The sequence below is a fragment of the Bombyx mandarina genome, chromosome 19, assembly GCF_030267445.1.
Source record: "Bombyx mandarina strain Sakado chromosome 19, ASM3026744v2".
Taxonomy (NCBI): domain Eukaryota; kingdom Metazoa; phylum Arthropoda; class Insecta; order Lepidoptera; family Bombycidae; genus Bombyx; species Bombyx mandarina.
In genome coordinates this window covers 3731644-3756345 of record NC_143225.1, presented here as the reverse complement: position 1 = coordinate 3756345, position 24702 = coordinate 3731644, and the positions used below count along the sequence as shown (strand labels likewise).

Genomic DNA, 24702 nt, shown 5'->3' with positions numbered 1-24702 from the left:
CTGGCATTGCTGAAGTCCATGGGCGACGGTAACCACTCACCATCAGGTGGGCCGTATGCTCGTCTGCCTACAAGGGCAATAAAAAAAAAAAAAAAAAAACCTTTTAAGAGATTTTATGACCTGGTATCTGAGACCTTTAAGTCATGTCTTATTTTAATCTATATTCTTAATTTTATGAAAAATGATATTATGGAGTGAAATGAAATGAAAATGATTAATTTGAGACATTAATCAACTAGGATGAAATTAAATGAGATGATATGAGATGAAATCTAATCTCAGTAAAAACCCTGCTTTCTGTACCGTTTTTTCAGACTACCCCCTTTTTTATTATGTCACGTCCCTACTACTACCATTGCTCCCACCAACAGTGTTGTTATTTGGCAATCCGAAAATTGCCTTATCTAATTAACATGATAAATTTTATTTTAATTATTTTACAACAAACCTTACAATCGCTTCAGTATTCTCGGGCTCTTGTAAAGTTAGATGATTGACCCATTCATATAATATATATGTTTTTACTGCTTTCACGACTGCTTCTTCGTCAGTGAACGTAAAGAAAAGTCTAGAACTCATCAACGCCTGTATAGATTCAGGTGAATGTTTATTAGTTTTCGTATCACTTACCATTGTTCAATATACGTTGCCTGTGATAGATACAATGAACCATTTTTTCGCGCATAAGTGTGTAGCATTTAGAACGTCGCTAGTGGGTACCTCCACTTTGACATACAATCGAATTCTAAAGTAGATGTGAAAGAGTAGCTTCGATGTATGTTCATTTTGCTGTTGCTCAACACTTTACAAATCACGTAGGTAATTTTCTAGATCCTTTCGAACATTATAAGAAATCGAAAGATCAAGTTCATTATGTGAACGTTTTTCTAAGTCCGTTTTTGTAACTGTCCAAAGTGACTTTGATCAGTTTAACCCTAATCAAAGTATCCATAGACATAATATCTACTTTGTTTAAGGTATTGACTATGTTGCATGGCTTTAATTTTTTTGCACTTATCTAATCGTTGGCAGCCTAAGCGGCTATTCCAACTAAGCATGGACCTATAGGTGAGCTCATGGGTTTACTCTGAGAGAATTACTAATATTAGCAGTGCTTCGCGAATCTACCACCGGATCGGAATCGCGACCCACTGAGAAGATCCTGCGAAAAACTCAGTGTGCCGTGTCTATGGGTTAGTTCACTCGTCAAATTTTTGGTCGTGATCGACGAGTTCGACCTGGACTGTGACCGGCGGCTTGTATGGCCACTAGACATAAAATACTACTGGTAATTACTGGTGGTAGGACCTCTTGTGAGTCCGCACGGATAGGTACCACCACTCTGCCTATTTCTGTCGTGAAGCAGTAATGCGTTTCGGTGTGAAGGATGTGGCAGCCGTTGTAACTATACTGAGACCTTAGAACTTATATCTCAAGGTGGGTGGCGCATTTACCTTAATGTCTATGGGCTCCAGTAACTACTTAACACCAGGTGGGCTGTCAGCTCGTCCACCCATTTAAGCAATAAAAATAAAATAAAAAAAGGTATGAGTCGACGCTCTCTTTGTATTATTGTTATTAATCTGATAACACATATTAAACCCGCGACACCCCTAAACCACGACCATATTACGTATACAGAATAAATTAAAAAAAATATTATGAGAGCATTAGAGATTCATATAGCTGAATGAAATTGATGAATTTCGAAATTTCATTAGCTCACGCTGTGACTTATCGCGTTGTAAAATAAAATCAATCTCCAATAGAACATAATTAACACATATTAAAAAGTTAAATATTCAAATAGTAGAAATTTTATATTGTTATTAACTAACTATTACGGAGTGTGTTATTTATTGAGCAATTAAGATAGCCGTTTGATGCCTTTATACCTTTGTCAGTTGCTGCGTTTTTGTCGTCATTTATCCATCTTTATCCTCCGGCTATTTGTCAATTTAGGACTTCCTTCCTATTAATACGCTTTTATTAGCTTCAGACGTATGTATGTATGTATGTTTCTAACGGAATCTTTGAACATGATTTTGACCCCCTTCAAAACGTCGGATTAACTCGAAACTTCCGATGACAATTCAATATTAAAAAAAAAAATTTTTAGTGGGATTTTCTATAAAAGCGTATTTTGTTAGTTATTTTAAACTATTATTTATATTTAATTTTTTAGTTGAATTTCAATTTTTTCAATTTTGTTGTTTTTCAATTTTTTTTTAAATATTGAATTGTCATCGGAAGTTTTGAGTTAATGTTTTTTGATGTTAAAGAAACAGCTAGTCGTCAACCTGTAGGCCTATACGACGTAATGAGTTTGAAGCTTCATGTTATATTTGCTGCCCAATCTTCGGATTAGGATAAATGCCGGATTCGTCGCAAAAATAAGACGGACCGATGATACGAATTCGTGCGGTCATAATACATATTATTATGTCCTACACCACTCTTAATGCAAGTTTATATACTGAAAAAAAAAAAACTTTTTTATTGCTTAGATGGGTGGACGAGCTCACAGCCCACCTGGTGTTAAGTGGTTACTGGAGCCCATAGACATCTACAACGTAAATGCGTCACACACATTGAGATATAGTTCTAAGGTCTCAGTATAGTCACAACGGCTGCCCCACCCTTCAAACCGAAACGCATTACTGCTTCACGGCAGAAATAGGTGGGGCGGTGGTACCTACCAGTGCGAACTCACAAGAGGTCCTACCACCAGTAATTACGCAAATTATAATTTTGCGGGTTTGATTTTTATTTCACGATGTTATTCCTTCACCGTGGAAGTCAATCGTGAACATTTGTTAAGTACGTATTTCATTAGAAAAATTGGTACCCGCCTGCGGGATTCGAACACCGGTGCATCGCTAGATACAAATGCACTGGACGTCTTATCCTTTAGGCCACGACGACTTCAAATTACGTTTTAATCACACGTTTCATTTAACATTTATACTTTATGCAGTAAAGCTGCAATAAAAGCAGGGAATTGAGAGTCCTAGCGCCAAAATTCTAAAACACAAGCACAATAGTCAATTATCACAACCATCTATATTAAACTTACATGTGATTGTAGATAAATGATAAAGTTGAATAACCTCAAATCCTTGTACAAAGACTGAAGTGATTTTTATCTTAGTAATGTCCTACTTATAGTTTTCCTTAAAACTTTTTTCCGTATACTAATGTTGGGTAACGTATCTACTTCAATAAAGATAGTACAATGTGTGAAGGGCATTATGGGTCTGCGAGGTGGAATTATTGGTCTCCGACAAGATGTCTTTATCTTATTTTCACGCAACTCCTTACCTCCCTTGATGATGTCCTTCATAGTCAGTGACCTCTTTAATAAATGGTTAGGTTTCTAAGTTACCTGTCTTCAGCAGAAAAAAACTACACGTCATTTCGGATCCTCATGATCCACTAACGGTGCTTTTAGATACCTCAAACACCGGTGATCGTTCTCGTCGAACCCGTCGTTAGCGACGAAGGGCTCGGCGAGTAAATTAACCAACAGACCAGCTAACGAGTTTCTCGCCGGATCTTCTTAGTCGGTCGCGTTTCCGACCCGGTGGTAGATTCTGGGAAGCACTGCTCTTGCTAGGGTTAGTGTTAGCAACATCGTCAATTTTAAGCCCCGTGAGCTCACCCACTAGTCGCGTGAATCTTGTATAAGCCCTCGAGGTTATAGAATAAGTAAGAAAATATATTTAAATGCGGATGATAATGCAAGCGCAATGACAATTCTTGCACCAGAAATGGGTACATGCCCTTAACAATGTCAGAAAACCGTGAGTAATCGTGATGACCCATCCCGAGAGCTACTTGTTTTGGAGCATTTGATACATACAATGTGGTTTTCTCTCTCGCCGCGCAAATGCGCAGAGTACGTATCGGATGGTCGAGTTAATAAGAAATTTAGGGTTGTACTAAAAAAATTGTTAGATCCTTAAATTAAATTTATTTTGTTTCACGTTATTGTGGGATTAGTTGGAGTCACGTTTTGAGTCTTCAACATCTTCGATCCTTAGCCCAAAAAAGAAAAGCATAATAAGGATTAGTTATAAAATTATTGTATAGGCCTCGGTTCTTTATGCATGTGCAAATTTTCGTCACTGAAAATAACGTTAAAGATCCGCTACATGCAAATAAATATACAGAGCTAATAAAAACGTATTAAAATGAATTGTATAATAATCATAATAATAATAATTCCAATAATATTCCAGAATCCAATACACTAGCACAATTAGGTGCACTCTTTTGTATGCACATTATGCCTATCAATATATTTTCGGCACGTAATTACGTAGGTTCATATTAAAGCATCAAAACATGAGCAAATACCATACCTAGTCATAGTCATTATGTACGTGGTCGATGAATGAACAAGTAATCTGGTAAATTCCATTGACACCGCGACGTAAATACTGCTGCATCAAAGATAGTATAGTGACGCAATCTGCAGGGTGTAGTCATATTATATTACCCTTGAAAACATAATGCGTTTTCATATATAGCACAATGCCCAACTATCATGGTTAGCAGTGGTGCTATGGAAATTGCTACAGATGGCCAGAGAATCTAACGGCTTGTTGTAGTGAATGGTAACCGGAATCTCACACCACATGAGATGAGAAATCTTAATCTTTGACGACTGTTCTGTACCCTTCAAACTGGAGCGCATTTTGGCGGTAGGTATCATACAACACAAGATAGTTAACATATACCTGAATCTCCGTTACGACACTTTCAAGATAAGCTTGCTTATATACAAGTTCCGAACGATAACATTCGGACCGTCGGTCTACCGAGCAACTTCACCAGCTCGGTGAAAGATCTTCCCTTTGTTATTAACCATACCATTTAATGTATTTATTTTTGACATGTGTATATATTTTTATGTCAGCTTATTAAGATATAACACCGTCCATGCTAGTTTTCTTATTCCTCTCCCTGCAAGGTTGCCTGGAAGAGATCGCTTCCAACGATAAGGCCGCCGATTTATGTCACCGTCTATCTTTGTGTTATCTGCTTACTCTGTACATGTGGTGTCAAATAAAGAGCTATATTATTATACCCAAAGCATCACATCGCAGATTTAGGCAAGATGATTTTTTTCTACCTGTTGCTATTTTTCCAGCGCGAAACTCGTTCGATACGTCTTAGGTAGATACTTAATTATATGCATAAAAAGAATTTGTACTCTTCATAGATTTAGCTATCAAATAAGAAATAAATTATTTAGATGGTTCCGTGAATTTTAATTAAAAAAATTCCATTATTTATGTCGTTTAATAAACACGCAAAACAACTGCCAATCAAATTACAAATAAACATTTATGTAAAATGCCAGTTTCTCCTATGCATGCGCTGTTATGTTAGATTATATAGCTTGTTATTGTACCTATTCTAATATTCTAATATTTTTTTAGTATTTTTTTTTTATTGCCCTTGTAGGCAGATGAGCATTCGGTCCACCTAATGGTGAGTGGTTACCGTCGCCCATGGACTTCAGCAATGCCAGGGGCAGAGCCAAGCCGCTGCCTACCAAATACTTAATACACCATTGACATACTGTATTAATAAACATGATAAAGTTGTTTTATTGTTATTCGTAACCAAAACTGACTGTCAATACAAAAAGATAATGTATACCCAAATTACATATTGATAATTAATTAAATAATTAAAAACAGTAACAGGGCTTAATCTCTCATTCATTATGTTTATATAACAATTTCCGACAGTCACACAAATCTAATATATAAAATTCTCGTGTCACAATGTTCGTTCCCATTATCCTCCGAAACCGCTTGACCGATTCTCATGAAATTTTTTATGCATATTCAGTAAGCCTGAGAATCGGCTACTATCTATTTTTCATACCCCTAAGTTTATAGGGTTGTCCACCCCTAACATTTTTTTTTTATTTGGACTTTTTTTTTGTTATAATGTGGTATTATGTGGTTGATTGAGGTTTTGTTATTTTTATTATATATTCCCTCATCGTTCACAGCCCTACATACCTCTTTCACTCATTTACCACTTCCTTACCCACTTACAATAAGTTAGTTTTTTTTTTCTACACTAGAAATTCCCTAGAAATCTTATATATGGCAAAACAATGTTTGCCGGGTCAGCTAGTATATTATAATATTATTATCATCTACGGTCAATAAGGATAAAGGACATTACGCAACGGAAGCTACCAACGATATTTACGTCCAAATTAATTGAAGCTTGATGGATTGATTGCATATTATACGACCATATATAAAGAAGTAAAATTAAAGTAAAATAGTCTTCCAAAATTCACTGCTGACCTATTTTTTGTTTATTTTTAAACTAAAATGAAAGTTAGCTATGAAACATCAAACAAGCCTTAGTTCTCGTAAGGAAATGTATTGTCTCTTCACAGTGCATTAAACATAGGGTTGTCAAATTTTAAAAAAAAATAAAAATTATTCATGATTATTTCGAGTTGTATTATTTATTTCATTGTAAAAATAGTCGAAGTTAATTAATTAATTTTATTTACTCAATACTATGAAATCTTCGTATTTTACATCGACAAGGTGCTTGCTATAAGCATAGCATAAGTATTTTTCAAGATGGCCGTACTTACGCGTAATTTGATGTTTTGAATCATTATTAAGTAATTAAACATAATAGATACTTTCAAAATTCGTGATTTCAATTAGGAACTAATTTGGAAGACACATTTATATTTTTTTTTTCCTTGGAAATCTATATATGAATACGTGAAGCAAAACTTTGTACCTACCCCTTTTTACGAAATCTGCGCGGACAGAAGAGTACGAAATTTCCCACACTTATAGAGAATATAGGACAGAAGTGCAGAATGCCAATTTTTATATTATTCTTAAAAAATACATTAAATCAATAAAAAAAAACATTACACACACTACCATGTATTTGACACACACACGCATATATACTTTTGTTTATTGATAAAGTCTGTGGTCAAATTGAGAATAGATTAATACTCGTGTTTGTCTATCGTGTAGCGAAATCTGTGATTATAGAAGTAAAGTCTTTGACAATAGAATCTTAATAATGTTCAAACTTATAATTTAAATTAATATTTATGGTCGTATTTCGACTACTCGGCGACCATTTGTATTTTTAATTTAACTACAAGGTTTGAATTTCCTTTCAGTCAGTGACGTGGTAAAGAAAGAGTTTATGGCGGCCATTGACGAAATATTTACGATCGCGGACTACGGTTACGCTGTTCTGTAAATATACACGAGTATACATCGTTTTAGGGAATACTATAACGGTGAATAAAATTTACTTTTATCGCTAATCAAATGTCTATCTGGATTGAAAGAGCCTTGCATTATCTATATATTAATACGTGAAGCAAAAACTTTGTATCCCTTTTTACGAAAATTGCGCGGACGGAGGAGTATGAAATTTTCCACACTTATAGAGAATATAGAGAAGAAGTGCACAATGCTAATATGTTTTTAAAATAATGCATAAAAGATACATTAACGGCCGTCTGGTGTAGTGGTAAGTGACATGGTCACTACACAAGGGGGTCGCGGGTTCGAATCCCGCCAAGGGAAGATATTTGTATGATAAATATAAATGTCTTTTCCAAGGTTATGGATGTATATTAAATATATGTATGTGTATAATAAAAATCTTACATTTATATCCGTTATCTGGTACCTGTAACACAAGTTCTTTACGAACTTATCACGGGACCAGTTAACGTAGAGTGATTGTTAGTAAATATTTATTTATTTATTTATTTATTTATTAAATCAATAAAGAAAACATTGCACACACTACCATTTATTTGACACACACACATATACTCTTTGTTTATTGTCAAACTATTGTTATTGCTTAAAGTCTGTAGTCAAATTGAGAATAGGCTAGTATTGTTTATCTTTAATATTACGAGTATTTGTGTATAGTGTAGTCTTGGCGAAATCTGTAACAATAAGACCATAATAATGTTGAAACTTATAATTTCAATTAATTATAGTCGAATTTCGACTACCGGGGACCACTAGTAGATTTAATTTGACCGTCAGTGGTCAATTGGTTAATCTCTCTGACAACTAAGCTGCGGGATACAAGTTTCGGTTCTCGGGAAAGTTTATTTTTGTATTCTGAGTTAGGTGTTTCTTGTGTCGTATATTTTTTCCGTAATCACAACACGAGAGCAAAATCCTAGCTTGGTGCCGTTGAATTTTGTGATAAATTATAAAATAAAAGTTTGGAAATTATCTTTGGTGAGTATCTATGCATTTTTATTGCGCTAAATGAGTACAGAAACATACTGTGTATGATACCTGGTGTTATGTGGCTCTTAACCCATAGACATATCATAACGTCAATATCGCAACTCACTTTGAGACATGAGGTCCCAGACTCACTTGCTTAATGACTGCGTTACTCATCAAATCAGAACACATGTGTGCTCTGCGGAAGCAGTCTCAAGATGATACTTCTTTAGTAAGTTATTCATAAGCCGTACCACCTGATGTACAACTGATGATAATGGTGTTTGAATTAACAGCTACTAACCTACTTACATAAGTGACATTGTCTCTTAGAAATAAATCGTCTACTAAAAAAAAACTGTAAATATTTTTTGCTCATTTTATAAACATTCCTTTGTTACATGATTCCAATTGGTTCATAAGAAATAATGTCACACAAAAAAAAAACAACATAATATTGTTATCTTCTTGTTTACGTAACTTCCGTCTATACTCGTAATTATCACGGAACCACAAGTTTGAGATAGACGTCAAGAATCCATCATAATTAATCATAATAAATTCAAATTTCAAAGTCCCATTCTATCGAATTTTAACATCATAAATGGCTGAATGGAGAAAGCATTGAATGTCAGAATAGAAAAAATCAATAGTTACACTGGACTTACAAGTTGGATATGTCTTAACACAATAAGCGGCCCTCCCTCTGTGCACTCGATTTGCAGTGGCGCACTCAGAAAAAAACCGCGGGGGGTCATACGGTTGGGACAATTAATCAAAATGAACTTTGCAATTGAATGTTTACTGTTTTTTGGGTTAAGGAAAATAGTAAAGGAATGAATACCGCGAAAAAATTTTTTTTTAGTGATTATGACCTGGTAACTACATGACTTATTTTAATTTATGTTCTTATTTTTATGAAACATGATAATATTGAGTGAAATGAAATGAAATGAAGATGATTAATTTGAGACATGAATCAACTGGGATGAAATTAAACGAAATGAAATGAGATGATATGAGATGAAATATAATCTCAATAAAATGGTGGTCATTTACTAAGATTTTTTCAGTGGACTTTTTGGAGGATCCCGAGAAGTTACGTTCAGCGGCTTTGTTTCATTTTCCCACATTTGTGCACTTTCACAGATACTAAACAGTTAAGACACCACCGTTATTACACATTTAAACCTGAAGAAACACTAAATAGACAAAATAAAACAAATCACGCAACTTCACTCCTCGCGTTCTCGCCAAAAAGTCCAATACCGCGAAAAGAAAAGATTTCGCGTTCGGACACTTAACAGTTAAATAAACAGGATTATATTATTGTTTTTTTTTTCCTACTTATTCGCTAGAAGACTCAGGAAATATTCCAGCTACGCGCAGACGGGTAGGTGAGTTCACGGACTTAATCTGAGCGACTTTGCTAACACAGGCTCTAACAAGAGCAGTTCTTTGCAGAACTACCACCGGATCGGAACCCACTGAGAAGGTCTGGTGATAAACTTAGTAAGTTCGCTCGTCAAACTCTTCGTCGTAATCGACGAAAATAAAAGCTTTTTTATATTAGATTGAACGGCTAGTCGATGTTGAAAAACTTTTATAAATGGTATTAGAAATACATGTTTAGATTCAAAACTACCACGGCGGTCAATGTTTATTTGTTGGTCTATCTAAAGGAACACGAGTGTCTTCATTCAAGGCCGTTGTTTGTTTTGACAAAAGAACGAGTATAAACGGAGTCTTCTTGTCGATCCTAAATAAATAATAAAGTATATCAACGTTCATAAGTGTGTTTGTTATCAAGTCGACCAACTATAGGACGACAAGTTGATTTGAAATTAATAATAATACACATTTTGAACTTAATTCGTAAACAAAGCTTATACTTTGGTAAGCTAAGTTTTTTTTGTATTGCTCTACTCACCTGGTGTTAAGTGGTCTCTGGAGCCCATAGACGTGAACAACGCCGCCAGCCATATTCAGACGTGAGTTCTAAGATCTCAGTTTTTGCAGTACATAGGCTGCCCCAAACTAAGACACCAAAGCTGTTTATAGTTTTAGCATCTAAATTGATGTAATAATTCGTAAAGCCGTATTTTTACCCCTACCTATTCGCTGGTAGCCTATTTCAGCTACGCGCGGACGGGTAGGGGAAGTTACGGACTCAATCTAAGATAATTTGCTAATACTGGCCCTAGCAAGGGCAGTGCAGTCCGTAATGTAAGGTGATAATTTCAAATAATTCTAGATCATGTGTGATTGCTAGAAATTTCGAGAAATTATTATTTTTGACTTGATTTTTTTCCTAACTATGCTGATCCTTGAGAAGCTATATTAGCGTTACCGGACGAATTTTTTATTACTAATTGCCTTTAAAAAGAAAGACGATTCACTTTCAAACTAAAATTATAATTATCGTGAATACACTACGAGCAATTAAATTCATAGGTAAATTGAAAATAATAATAATAAATTTCTTAAAAAAACAAAACAATTTTATAGTACTTGGTTAATTTGTTAAATACGCAAGTTGGTATAATTGTTTGATTTTATTTTTCGACAAAATCATATCGCATACGCAGATTAGTATAAAAAGGGCATTACTTAAAAAACTAAACATCTAAATTTCATCATAAACCAATATTATTATACTGCTAACACACCTTTATTTCATCAGTCGAACAGAAATAATAAATGCAATACATAAAGCTGTTTAGATTGATCATATTTAACATCAAATAATATTGAATCTACAATCAACATGTAAGATCACATCATGTGCTGAACAGTTTTAGTCAATCTATTACTTTCTAATCTAAATATGTGCCCTGGTTTTACGAGTTATAATATCTTCGGATGATGCGTAGATAAACGTCAGTTTAGTATGAAATAAACTGCTTTAACATTTAAGGATGACATACTATTAGCGAGGTGTGTATCTTGATTTAAATTATTATTCTTAGAGACTCGTATGTGTATTTTAGAATAATTTGAATATGTGGAGTTGATTGTAGATACTTTTAAGATGTAAAAACGTTTAAAAATACTTGATTGGCATTTAAAAAGATTATTGTAAGATGTAAAATTGTTTAAAAATACTTAATTGACGCTTAGAAAGATTATACATTTAATTTTGTTTCAACAGCCAGACATTATACAGTTACTGGACCAATTTTTCTAAAATCATAATTACAAACAAACGTTTTTCTCTCTATCCTAAGTCGATAATCAATTTTATTTTAGTTTGCTGCAATACTTTAATGTTAAAAATAGGATCTTGTTTGAATTTGTAGCTGTGCAAGCATGCTCCGTTTTTTTTTTTTGAAAGAAAATGTTTGAATTGTTTAAAATTAAGCTGTATTCATTTTTATCATAACTTGTTGTTCAGAAAATTTGTTTCTCAGAATAACTTCACCTAAAATAGACCTCTTCGCCATACTTGACCTCGTTAGGTCAAATGTCAAGTTGGGAAACCGGGTTAAACGATCAATAGTGGATCGACACGGTGGCACGGAAATAGAAAAAAAATTAAACAGTATTATTACGTATTAAAAACTGGCCTAAAGTTTTTATATACACATTTTTAACACACAGCGGACGTAGTTATAGGTATTTGTTTTTATACTTATTAATGTACGTGTATTATTTAAGATTTAGATTCTTCAAAACATTCTCTTATTTCGGTATCTGCACTTGTTTTAGTATACTTTTAAAAATCATCGTGGTCCGATTATTTTTCTCTGCCTAATTTATCATTGGTAGCCTAAGGGGCTATTCCAAATACACGTGAACGGATAGGTGAGGACACGGGGCTGAGAGAGCTTGCTAACACTAGCCCTAGCAAGATCAGTGCTTTGTTGAATCTACCACTAGATCGGAATTGCGGTCCACTGAGAATATTCGGTGAGAAACTATGGGCTGGAGATCCGGATATTAAGACGTATTGGACATATTGAGCGATGTTATTATGCCATTGTTAAAATGGGTCACAAATCCCTATATTTCTAAGCAAATACGCAGCAATCACAAATTCGAAGATTACTCACTTAAGGCAATGAAAAAATAAGTCTCGCAATATTAAAGGAGTAACAAACGAAAAAAAAAAAAAGAAAAACTGTCATGTTCTATTCGGAAAGATAGCAGGGGAGGATTTAAAAAAAGTTGTCCACATATGCTGTGTGAAATTGTTCGAGATGATACCGGCATCTCGTTTTTACCATCGCGCCGCCCGCCACCGGAGTAGAGTTCATCCATACTACCTGGAGCCACTGCGGTCATTCACAGTGCGTTTCCAGAGGTCTTGTTTGCCACGTACCATCCGGCTATGGAATGAGCCCCCCTCCACGGTGTTTCCCGAGCGCTATCACATGTCCTTCAAACGAGGCTTGTGGAGAGTATTAAGCGGTAGGCAGCGGCTTGGCTCTGCCCCTGGCATTACTGAAGTCCATGGGCGACGATAACCACTCACCATCAGGTGGGCCGCATGCTCGTCTGCTTACAAGGGCAATAAAAAAAAAAATATTTCTGGCGTCCTAATTTTTCTTTATTAAATTTCAAAATCCAACCTCCGTGAGTCAGTCCCACATTGAGCCTGAGTCCGCTCCCTGTTTTCTCCCCATAACATCTTCATAGACACGTTTATACAGCTGTACATGTACCAACGTTCGAATACCATAAGTGCAACGGCGTCCTTTAAATGGGTTTTTGATTATTGATTTACGACCAAGAACTGGAATGATAATTTGTTTAGAACGACGGCTTAGAGGGCTAATGGCTTCGGATGTTAACGAACTGAGATATTTGAGGCTTAAAGTAATATTTACGTGTTAGCAGCTTCTTAAATGGGAGTGGTTTTTGGTGTATTTAACTGCATGCCTATTGCTAACGAATAAGAATTAATGTACATAGAACGTATTTAGAATAAGAAGGGCATATGTCCTAATAATTCGCAATAATCGAACTTATTGACGTGTAAATATATTTATAGTTTCCAATCTTAAAGACTGATCATGAACTTCCAATTGCACCAGTAACGCCCATCCAAAACCCATCTAATAGTTTTTGCGTGAAAAAGTAAAACATCCATACACTTTTATTTTACTAGTGGTAGGACCTCTTGTGAGTCCGCGCGGGTAGGTACCAGCACCCTGTCTATTTCTGCCGTGAAGCAGTAATGCGTTTCGGTTTAAAGGGTGGGGCAGCCGTTGTAACTATACTTGAGACCTTAGAACTTATATCCCAAGATGGGTGGCGCATTTAAGTTGTAAATGTCTACGGGCACAAATAACCACATAATATCAGGTGGGCTGTGAGCTCGTCCACCCATCTGAGCAATAAAAAAAAACGTACAAGCTTTCGCGTTTATAATGTTAGTAGGATTATACCTAGGAATCGACTATGGAATTTGAATAGTGTTCATAGCTAGGAATAAATCAGGCGATTTTGTTTTACGGTCCACGAGGATTTGTTTTTAAGTTTGACCAGAAATCACCAATAAGTATTTCCACCTGTTCTTCTAACGGAAACAGTTTTCTTTAGCTCGGCAATGTCTTTTATTTATTGCTTAGATGGGTGGACGAGCTCACAGCCCACCTGGTGTTAAGTGGTTACTGGAGCCCATAGACATCTCCAACGTAAATGCGCCACCCACCTTGAGATATAAGTTTTAAGGTCTCAAGTATAGTTACAACGGCTGCCCCACCCTTCAAACCGAAACGCATTACCGCTTCACGGCAGAAATAGGCAGGGTGGTGTTGCCTACCTGCACCGACTCTCAAGAGGTCCTACCACCAGTAGCAGCGTAGCAGCATAGATAATAAAAACTGTTGGTACACTCACAAGATCGAGCCACGCCATAAATAACTAAAGTACGCATTCACAAAACATACATCATATGCTTCAATTCTTTTCTTATCTTAACTATGTAGTTCTAAGTTTAGAGTAACACTTTCACGAAAACAATTAAATATCTTATTTACATATACAAAGTTCACGTTCTGAATTACGTTGAAAGATTAAAAATGTTCATTCAATTTATTCGGACCGTGACGAAAACATTGCGACCGCATTATTTAATCTTTTAATTACACACGTAATCACACGTAGCTGTGTGTGCTCTGCCTATTTCTTTTTTTTTTTATTACTTAGATGGGTGGAAGAGCTCACAGCCCACCTGGTGTTAAGTGGTTACTGGAACCCATAGATATCTACAACGTAAATGCGCCACCCACCTTGAGATATAAGTTCTAAGATCTCAGTATAGTTACAACGGCTGCCCTAAGCTTCAAACCGAAACGCATTATTGCTTCACGGCAGAAATAGGTGGGGTGGTGGTACTTACCCATGCGGACTCACAAGAAGTCCTACCATTAGTTTTAAAATCCTTTTCATTTTAATTATTCTGAGGTGAAGCAGTAATGCGTTTCGGTTTGAAGCGTGGCGTAGCTGTTGCACTATAGAACGGTGACTTAGAACTTATGTCTGAAGGTTGTGTCATTTGCTTTGTTGATGTAACCCGCTAATCACTGAACGCCAGGTGGGCCGCGATCTCAACCACCCATCTAATAAATAAAAATTGTTTCGTACACTATTAAGCAAATAGTAGTTTGTACAAAGTGTTTTTTTTTTATTACATAGATGCGTGTTAAGTGGTCACTGGAGCCCATATACATCTACAACGTAAATGCCGCCACACACCTTAAGATCTGAGTTCTAAGGTCTCAGTATAGTTACAACGGCTGCTTCACCCTTCAAACCGCAACGCATTACTGCTTCACGGCAGAAATAGGCAGGGCGGTGGTACCTTACCCGTGCGGACACGACTCATGTTTGTAAAAAGGTCCCTTCAGTGTCATCATCATATTCGGTTACTTTGGGCAGAGTCGTCGTGGTCATACGAAATCCTTGTTTATTATTAACAGCTGTTCTCCATAACTCGCGAATTGAAGCTTGGCGCACGCACTAATTAAGTGGGGTTTTGGTAATTTTTGTCACTTGATCAGTCCAGTCTTCAGTGTAACTGTTTGATAATGTAGATATATTAACTTCATTCTTATATCTGTAATAGCCTAGAGTCTGGTTCCTCTATTTCCTACTAGGTAAACTTAAATAGGAATATGAATAGGAATATATTGTCAGACATTCCGGCCTCGTGCCCTGACGAGAAATGGAGCCCTAAGAAACAATGATAATATTTGGACTATTAATGGACAATGTTTTGGTTTGAGGACTAAGTTGTGATTTTTTGAAACTTCAATTTGGGCTGTCAAATTTCCGGCTCCTGCATCCCAGGGACTCGCTCGCGCAGTAATCCTTGGAAGAATCTTTATTAAATTTGTTAGAGCAATAAGTATATTTATTAAAAATACGAGTATAACGCTGGATTGGATTGGGCGGATATGGAGGAGAATAACCTTACCCAGACGGATAACGGAGACCAGGCAATGCGGAGGAATTTTAGGAAAGCGAATCCTGGCACTAGACCGAGAAAACTGTAAGAAGAAGAAGATAAACAAAAGTGATTTTAAAGGCTTAGCCTCCCAGTAGTTTCTGTCTGTTGTCAATGACAACTCGGACTTCGAACTTCGACTGCAATATTTATTCCATGAGCTCATTGGGATGTCGTACAAATGGTATCTATGACGTTCTTAAGCCTGCCACTGCTTACTATTAAATGAATCTTATAATAATACGATAAGCATCGCCCACGAAACGCCGCGGTCAACGCTCTAAGTAAGGTGTGCCTTAGGTGCGATATTTGTTATTTGAATAATTAATAACCGGTTATTTCATAATGATAATTTATTTAACTAAATATTTAATACATATCCATATAATTCTATATACAATGTAGTATATCTTATACCTTTGAACGGGCAATTCTTGTATATATATGATCTGAATCTCGGAAACGGCTCCAACGATTTTTATAAAATTTAGTATACAGGGGATTCTGAGCGGGAGCTACGATTTATTTTCAGAAAATGTGGTGTTGGTGGTGTTTTCAATAATCTACTCTTCTCGACTTCTATTGGCGAATAATAAAACAATTTTTTTTTTTTAATTGAGGGCTTTAAAGACACAAGATGGCGTTATCAAAAAAAAAACGAGCACGGCTCGGTCATCATCTATTTCATATTATAAGTGTGAGAGCGTGTTAGTTTGTTTTATTAAGTCAGAAGGGTAAAACAGACCTTTTATCCTGAAAAATAATTTCATTCTCACAGGAAACTACACTGACATTTTCTCTTAACCACGCGGGAGAAGACGCCGGTAACAGCTAGTTAAATCATGAATAGAGTTACGTATGATTGAGCCACTTTGGTTGCAGTGCTGGATTTAGGGTTGGGCTAATTTAAGCGTTTTAACGTTAGCGTTTTGCATCCACTACTTTTTTTTGTTAAATTTTGAAATTAATGGCTATATTTTTTTTATTTTGTTCAACTCGAATTACTTTAATAGAATTTAGTTATAAAATCATATGTACCTAAATTAAATGGTATTGCTGCAATATGCCATTAAAAATATAGGATGTGTGAATGCAATTTTATGGCTCGTTAAATAAAGAACACGCCTCGATAATTTCATTGGAACCTCTTAATTTAGAAGTTTAAAGTTTACAGCTGAGGTTACTTGTCACTTTGTTTTCAGTTTTTATTTATTACTAGCTGACCCGGCAGACTTCGTAGTGCCTCAATCGATAAATAAAAGACCTAAACATTTGTATAAAATAAACTTAAAACAATCAGAAATAATCGGCCTGACAAAGGAAAAACAAAATTGTTATTTTTATTTGATTCCGAGCATTTTCATATTTATCTACCTTTTAAACCTTCTCTGGACTTCCACAAATAATTCAAGATCAAAATTAGCCAAATCGGATCAGCCGTTCTCGAGTTTTATTTATTGGATACCTGTCAATGTATTGGATACATCAGTCAGGATCAAGGAAATACTCAAATATTTTATTCCGGTTTTCGCCACTCGTGGACATAATCAAAACCACTTTTGAGGTTGAATTTCGTCAAAAATAATAATAATAATAATAAATACAAAATTAAACTTTAAATTCAGTTATTAATTTCTATAAACAATGACAAGGGAATAACGATTGTAGGTACGTACAATAGCATTGACATTCTTAAATATTAAGACCATTCAACTTGGCGCCAAGCTAATTTCCGCTGTAACTTAGTATTTCGAAACTCCTTATTCTTTGGACCATAGAGTTCAAAACCACTGACCTGTTCGTTCTCTGATTTTCCATGACAATTCTGCCTTTTCCTATAGTGTGAGTAAACGCAGACCTTAAAGAAACATACATTAAGGTTTATTTTAGATTTTTTCGTGTGCATTTCAAGTATTGTCTTGGTTAATTGCAATCCTAGTAATAAATAATGTTAGTGTAATGCTAAATGCATTTTTACCGTTGCCATAGCAACGCATTGCACGCTACTCCCGTTTTTATACAATGGATTCGTTAATAAAGTTTCAATTCAAAAAAAAAAACATAAAAAACTGTTATTAAGCACGAATAAGCCGTTATAATTAATAATGAGAAATGCTACCAAGATTATTGGCATTTTTATGTCGTAATAATTTGTCTCCTTTGTAACAAGACAGATAACAAAACATATCGTATGTCTTGCGGTGGCGTCACTCGCGTCGTCATGTCTGTAAGCTTCAATACCCATTTATCACCTAGCGAGCCGTGAGCTCACCTAAGACAGACTATAGATAAACTCCGACTTCAAATGACTGCTCTTTTTTTTTCAAGTTTAGTTATCATGTTTATGGTGTATACGAGCTGTTTTTGAGTTTATTTAAAAATACACGTGAAATACTTAATTGAAAAGAAACAAGGAATCAAACCTGATACCGCCTACGCATCACCCACGTCACATCCGGACTGCAACTGCATTTGGGACGCATTAATTATGCCATTAACACGACGGTCTGGCGTTTTAATATTATCCACAGCATACTTTGATGCTACGTTTAATTAGCTGACTGTATGATCAGATGTCGAAATTTTTAGCGTATCTTTAGCAAATGTAAGGGAAATTAGTTCTAAGAAACTAAGACTGCGACGGGAGTGATTACTAACACGATAATATATTGATCGAAACATCATATAAAACAACAACACAATTATAATCAGATAGCATCGGGTCAACGGCCTCTTGTGCCACGAAGATGCTATCACAGTCACAAAACGCGAAATTCATAAACCAGAAAATATTATGCGCTTAGAACCAAATATTAAGTGTATAATCTATGTTTAGAACCAAAAGGCTGATTTTATGATTTTAAAAGGGATTTTATGACCTGGTAACTAAGACCTTTAAGTCATGTCTTATTTTAGTTTTTATTCTAATTTTTATGAAAAAATGATGAAATGAAATGAAGATGATTAAATTGAAACATTATTCAACTGGGATGAAATCAAATGAGATGAGATGATATGGGATGAAATATAATCTCAGTAAAATGGTGGTCATCTACTGAGACTTTTTCATTGGACTTTTTTGGAGGATCCCGGGAAGTGAAGTCCAGCGACTTTGGTTCATTTTCCCACATTTGTGCACTTTCACAGATATTAAACAGTTAATAAACCACCCATAGTACACATTTAAACCTGAAGAAACACAGATAGACACAATAAAACAAATCACACAACTTCACTTCTCGCGTTCCCGCCAAAAAAGTCACTGATTTTATGAAATTTTATCGTACCAAAGATGCAATAAATTTAAAACTGATTCAGAATTTTGTCAACTATTAAAGGAAAAACGTGTGACGCGGCTTGACACATAAACCTCCTTTTTAATTATAATAGAAAACTCAAGTCTTTCATGTAGTAATTTATGTTATTTTATAGGTATTTATTTAAAATCAGAATGCTATGTAACTAATGTTTAAAAATAATATCTAACAATAATTCCGAGAATATATTGGTTTCGTACGTGCAAGGTGGCGGGAAAATTTAGTACTTTACAAATTGTGGAGGTTATGCGCCTGTCAAAGTGACCGCGTGAAGTGAAAGCAAAGGGATTTGAAAGCGCAAATGGATCGTAATTTAAAGCCAGGCTTAGGCTCGATTATGTTGCGTTGCAAGTCAGGTTTATGGGATTACCATGTCGTTGTTACGGTCGTGTTATTACTGTAAATTAATATTGTTTTAATAATACTTAACGGAAAATGTTATATCTTTGTTATAAACATCGTTCCTATACTACATATTATTATGTCAGATTTCATTATATAGGTACCAATATTACAATTTGTAGGCAGCAATTAGCCTGCACTTACAAAACGCAATTTAATAACTCGCGCCAAAAACGTTATGATTTCGTATTTATGACTTATTAATCCAAAAAAATAGGCAGCGAAAGACAATATTTAAAACCATAGACGAGCGAATGAGGACGTCATTAACTTTTTATATTGAATAAGCTAACGGTTCCACCACAATGTGCATGAAGAGGAAGCGTAAAAACATGCATGTACCGCATCAAGATTTATAGTATGGCCGACCCGTGTAAGAGTACGCGTGGGCTATATTTGTATAATAAACTTGAATTTTCAATTGACACTTTTGATAGTCAGTATATTAGCATTAGGCCTTTTGTGCATGAGAATCCCGTGGAACCAACTTCCGTAGCCTCAAAGTGACTAAGCATTTTAAAAATGCATAATTTGACAGGCTTTAAAAGTTGTAAGTGTATAATAAATGAGTACATGGTAAAACTTAAGTGATCTGATAGACTTACATCATTGTAAGATTCTCTTCACTGGCGGTTAAAGGATAGGATTACTGTTATTCGAACATCGTTAACAATGCCGCAAATACCTTTAGGTTTTCTCGTATTCATACCATCACTGAAGCGTCACAATAAGTTGTTTTATTCTTTAATTTTCATCGGAAGATCACATCATACCTGACCCCACAAGTTGGGTCGGTGTTGATTGCACCTAAAAAACCATTGCGCTGTCCTAACCTAACAAAACAGTCCGCGCGGGTAGGTACCACCACCCTGCCTATTTCTGCCGTGAAGCAGTAATACGTTTCGGTTTGAAGGGTAGGGCAGCCGTTGTAACTATACTGAGACCTTAGAACTTACATCTCAAGGTGGGTGGCGCATTTACGTTGTAGATGTTTATGGGCTCCAGTAATCACTCAACACCAGATGAGCTGTGAGCTCGACCATCGACCTAAGTAATTAAAAAAAAAATCTCCACTTCCATGTCGAGATAGGACCCGGATAGGACTTCGGGCATAAATAGCGCTAGCTTGTGCAAAGTGAAACACTACCCTACATGACACGGTACCGTTTGCCGTCGGAAACATGACCATCGATCCTCTTGGTCAACCCATTGTCCGGAGCCCGTATAAACGGCTTTAGCCTACTGAATTTCTCGCCGGATCTTCTCAGTGGGTCGCGATTTAGATCCGGTGATATTCTGCGATGCACTGCTCTTGCTAGGGCTAGTGTTAGCAAATTCTCACAGGTTGAGCCCGTGAGCTCACCTACCCGTCCGGGCGTAGCTGGAATAGACCCTTAAGCTACCAGCGTATAGGTAGGATTAAAAAAAAATGGCGCTGCTGATTCATACCCATAGGATATCCACTGGGACAGAACCAGCGTAGATCGAGGAGTATAGGCCCACAGCCGCTGCTGCCCTTTAACAGCGCGACAACGCCTTGGCTTCCTATTCAATACACAATATCACCACTAAATAAATAATCGTTTAAAAAAACTAACAAAATAGGGTTTTATAGAAAATCCAAATAAAAAAAAGCGTGTGGTGCTTTTCAGGATATTATCAAAATAACCCATCTACTCATATCTGTTCATAAAATATTTATAACTACTGATACCATGCACCCGACGCTTTTCTAAAATATTTTTTTCTTACACTATTTTTAATTCAAATTTATTAAAATTTATTTTCTATTTTTTAGTTGAATTTTGTATAACAGCGTATTTTGTTAGTTTTTTTAAACTATTATTTATTTTTCATTTTTTAGTTGAATTTCAAATTTTTCCATTTTTTATATTGAATTGTCATCGGTCCTTAATAAGTATACGAAATTTCGAGTTAATCTGACGTTTTGGAGGGGGTCAAAATCATGTTCAAAGATTCCGTTACATACTAACGTACATACGTCTGAAGCTAATAAAAGCTTATTAAAAATATGTGTAGTTAAATAAGCTATTAAAGAATCATTCACAATCAGAAGATCAATGAACCAGTAATTGTCATTTTCACTCATAAAAAGCCTTTCGAGCATGCCTTCGTTACGATAGAATTAAAAAAAAAGAAACGAATTCCCATAATAATTTCCTCTACTAATTGTATTGGAAATAATGATTCACATGCTTTCACCGTATAAAGCCAGCGCCATAGACAATTCTTTATATTTTTTGTTCGATTGTTTTTATTTTAGTTCGCTATCCGTGCTGATCTGCACAGCTACAATAGGATTGCAGAATAGGGTTGCTAATGTCAGTGTAAATTTTAGATTTGTATTTTTTTACTGGTGATAGCACCTCTTGTGAGTCCGCGCAGATAGGTACCAACATCCTGCCTATTTCTGCCGTGAAGCAGTAATGCGTTTCGGTTTGAAGGGTGTGGCAGCCGTTGTAACGATACTTGAGACCTTAGAACTTACATCTCAAGGTGCGTGGCGCATTTATGTCGTAGATACCTATGGGCTCCAGTAACCACTTAACACCAGGTGGGCTGTGAGCTCGTCCACCCATTTAAGCAATAAAAAAAAGATTTTTTTCTACTATTTCACTTCACATTACAGATATTGGTAGTAGTTAAATACCTTTGCTCCTGTAAATGGACACGCGACCCCAAATTCCGGCTGATGTTAAATGAATACCAGATACCAAAATGATGCAATGCCTTAATGCTGCCACCAATTTCAAACCGAAGTGAGGAAGTGCTTCGTGGCAGAATAGTCGTACTTTCTCGTACTGGCGTACAATGGCAATAAAAAAAATGCGAGCTCGTAACTACAGTACCTTTGATACAACATTGATTAAAACTTAAACCTTCACACGAAACCGGCAGCCCTATAACTGACAGCTGACAGTTATTCATGCGTTATTCATGCATGGCGTCGCGTGCCATGCTCTATGAAACTCTTCGCTGTTGAAATTACAATTACGGTTGCGAGTGTAACGACATTTTGTAATTGTTTATTAATTACAACAAGCTTGTAGTACAGCGGGTATTGTTCGTGATTCTCGTGATACGAAACCGATGTGTGCCCGTCCTATCTTTAGTGAGGCGATATATCGATCTGATTCAAAAGAGAATATTAGTCCTACAAAAACAAAGTAAATCGATCATCATTAAAAATCATCTGATATTACTAAATTAATATTAATCAGCAGACATTATTTTTTAAATAATTAAATACATACGAGTATTTTAACCAAGAACAGCGATAAAATATATTTTTATTTACTTATTTTAAAAACTGTAAACTTTAGTTAAAATTTACATAAATTTTAGTTACTTGAAATTTTCAATCTGTACTTAAGTGGAATATCGCTCAAAAATACAGATATGTCGAACTAAAACTATTGAATACATGGACATTTTTGTGCCAGTGTCAATTAATAAGATTTTCAATACTTTACAGTTTTGAATAATAAAAAACTAAGGATACCCAAATTAATCAACTGAGATGAAATTAAATGAGATGAGATGAGATTATATGGGATGAAATATAATCTCAGTAAAATGGTGGTTATTTACTGAGACTTTTTCAGTGGACTTTTTGGAGGATCCCGAGAAGCTACGCATAGCGTCTTTGTTTCATTTTCCCACATTTGTGCACTTTCACAGACACTAAACAGTTAATAAACTACCGAAGAAACTCTAAATAGACAAAATAAAACGAATCACACAACTTCACTACTCGCGTTCCCGCCAAAAAGTTTAAGTATACTTATACATACTATAATCTGTGACAAATATAATGAGTAGTTAAGGAATTAGTAACGGGAACATGAAGACTGATATGTTGTTTTGTTTTATTCTAAACTACTTGACTTGTGAGCAACAAGTTGGCAAACTTAATAAGAATTTAATATGTACATAATAATATATGTACCTAAAAGTACGCGCCAATACATTTATGTCCTTAAATTTGAAGCAATTGTAAGTTTGAGGAATCTTAATAATATAATAAAAATTGCAGATAAAATAAAATATAAATGCATTGGAAAATGAGGAAACATGTACAAATCACATCTACAAAAAAAAAATTATGAACTCAGAGTGCCTGTGCCTACCCCAAAGGTCCGATTTTGAATCCGACATAGTTTAAAAACAAATGAATTTGTCCTTGAAACACATGTCACGTCTAACAATAATTCGTTTCGTAATTGTCTGCACAGTGGGCACTGCGAGTGACTGGTCTATATTAAGACTTTACTAATAGGGTGCTTCCTAAAGAAAAATACCTTTAAAACTTAAAAAAATGTTTAAGGAAGGTAACATTAAATTTTGATAGTGAACTTGAAAATTGTTAATAAAACTAACAGATTTGAATACATCATAAATCAAAAGGTGCAAACCAATCAAGTGAAATAAAATAATTATGAAAATTAAATTGAAATTATATAATTAAATGACGCACATAATAATCAGTGTAAGAGCTCAGAAAAAAACATTTAACCGCTGGTTAACTCTTAAGGAACAGCATTTGCTTTAACTAGTACGTTCATTCATCGCTGTGTCCCACATTAAAGTTACAAATTAAAAGCGTTTATTACGGTATCTTAATGGCTAAGTACAAATTGTCGCACGTTACAAATATACTAATGATGCGATTAACGGTACGAGAGCGATCGCTGACCCGAAGCGTCTTGTAATTCTTCTAATTCAATTGAATGACATAGTTAAGACTAGTTCAGAGTAACCTTAATATATCCTCACTGTATAGTTCAAGTATTATATAAATGTTTTAAACTAAGAACATTAGTTTTTAAACGAAGTTCCATAAGGGACGATGCGGAGGGGTACCCTAACCGGGAAAAATCGTCCGTAACGTAGGATTTTTATTATTTATGTATAGTCTTAGTATGATGGCTACACAGTGTCTAATGTATAGTCTACATGATAACGTTTATTATTATTATTATTAATATAAATAGCCGTTTCTTTGTATATTATTATTATTATAATTATTATTTTTTATAAATCATTGTGAATAAAAATAAAGTAAACAACTTTTATTTATTTTTTTATTGCTTAGTTGGGTGGACGAGCTCACAGCCCACCTGGTGTTAAGTGGTTACTGGAGCCCATAGACATCTAGAACGTAAATGCGCCACCCACCTTGAGATATAAGTTCTAAGGTCTCAAGTATAGTTACAACGGCTTGTAAAGT

General features: G+C 35.3%; 1 protein-coding gene across 2 annotated transcripts in view; it reads left to right on the top strand.

The window, feature by feature from the left end:
- LOC114239297 (phospholipid phosphatase 2) overlaps positions 1-24702 on the top strand; it is a 124457-nt gene that overhangs the window by 31364 nt on the left and 68391 nt on the right. The gene's annotated exons all lie outside the window — the stretch shown is intronic.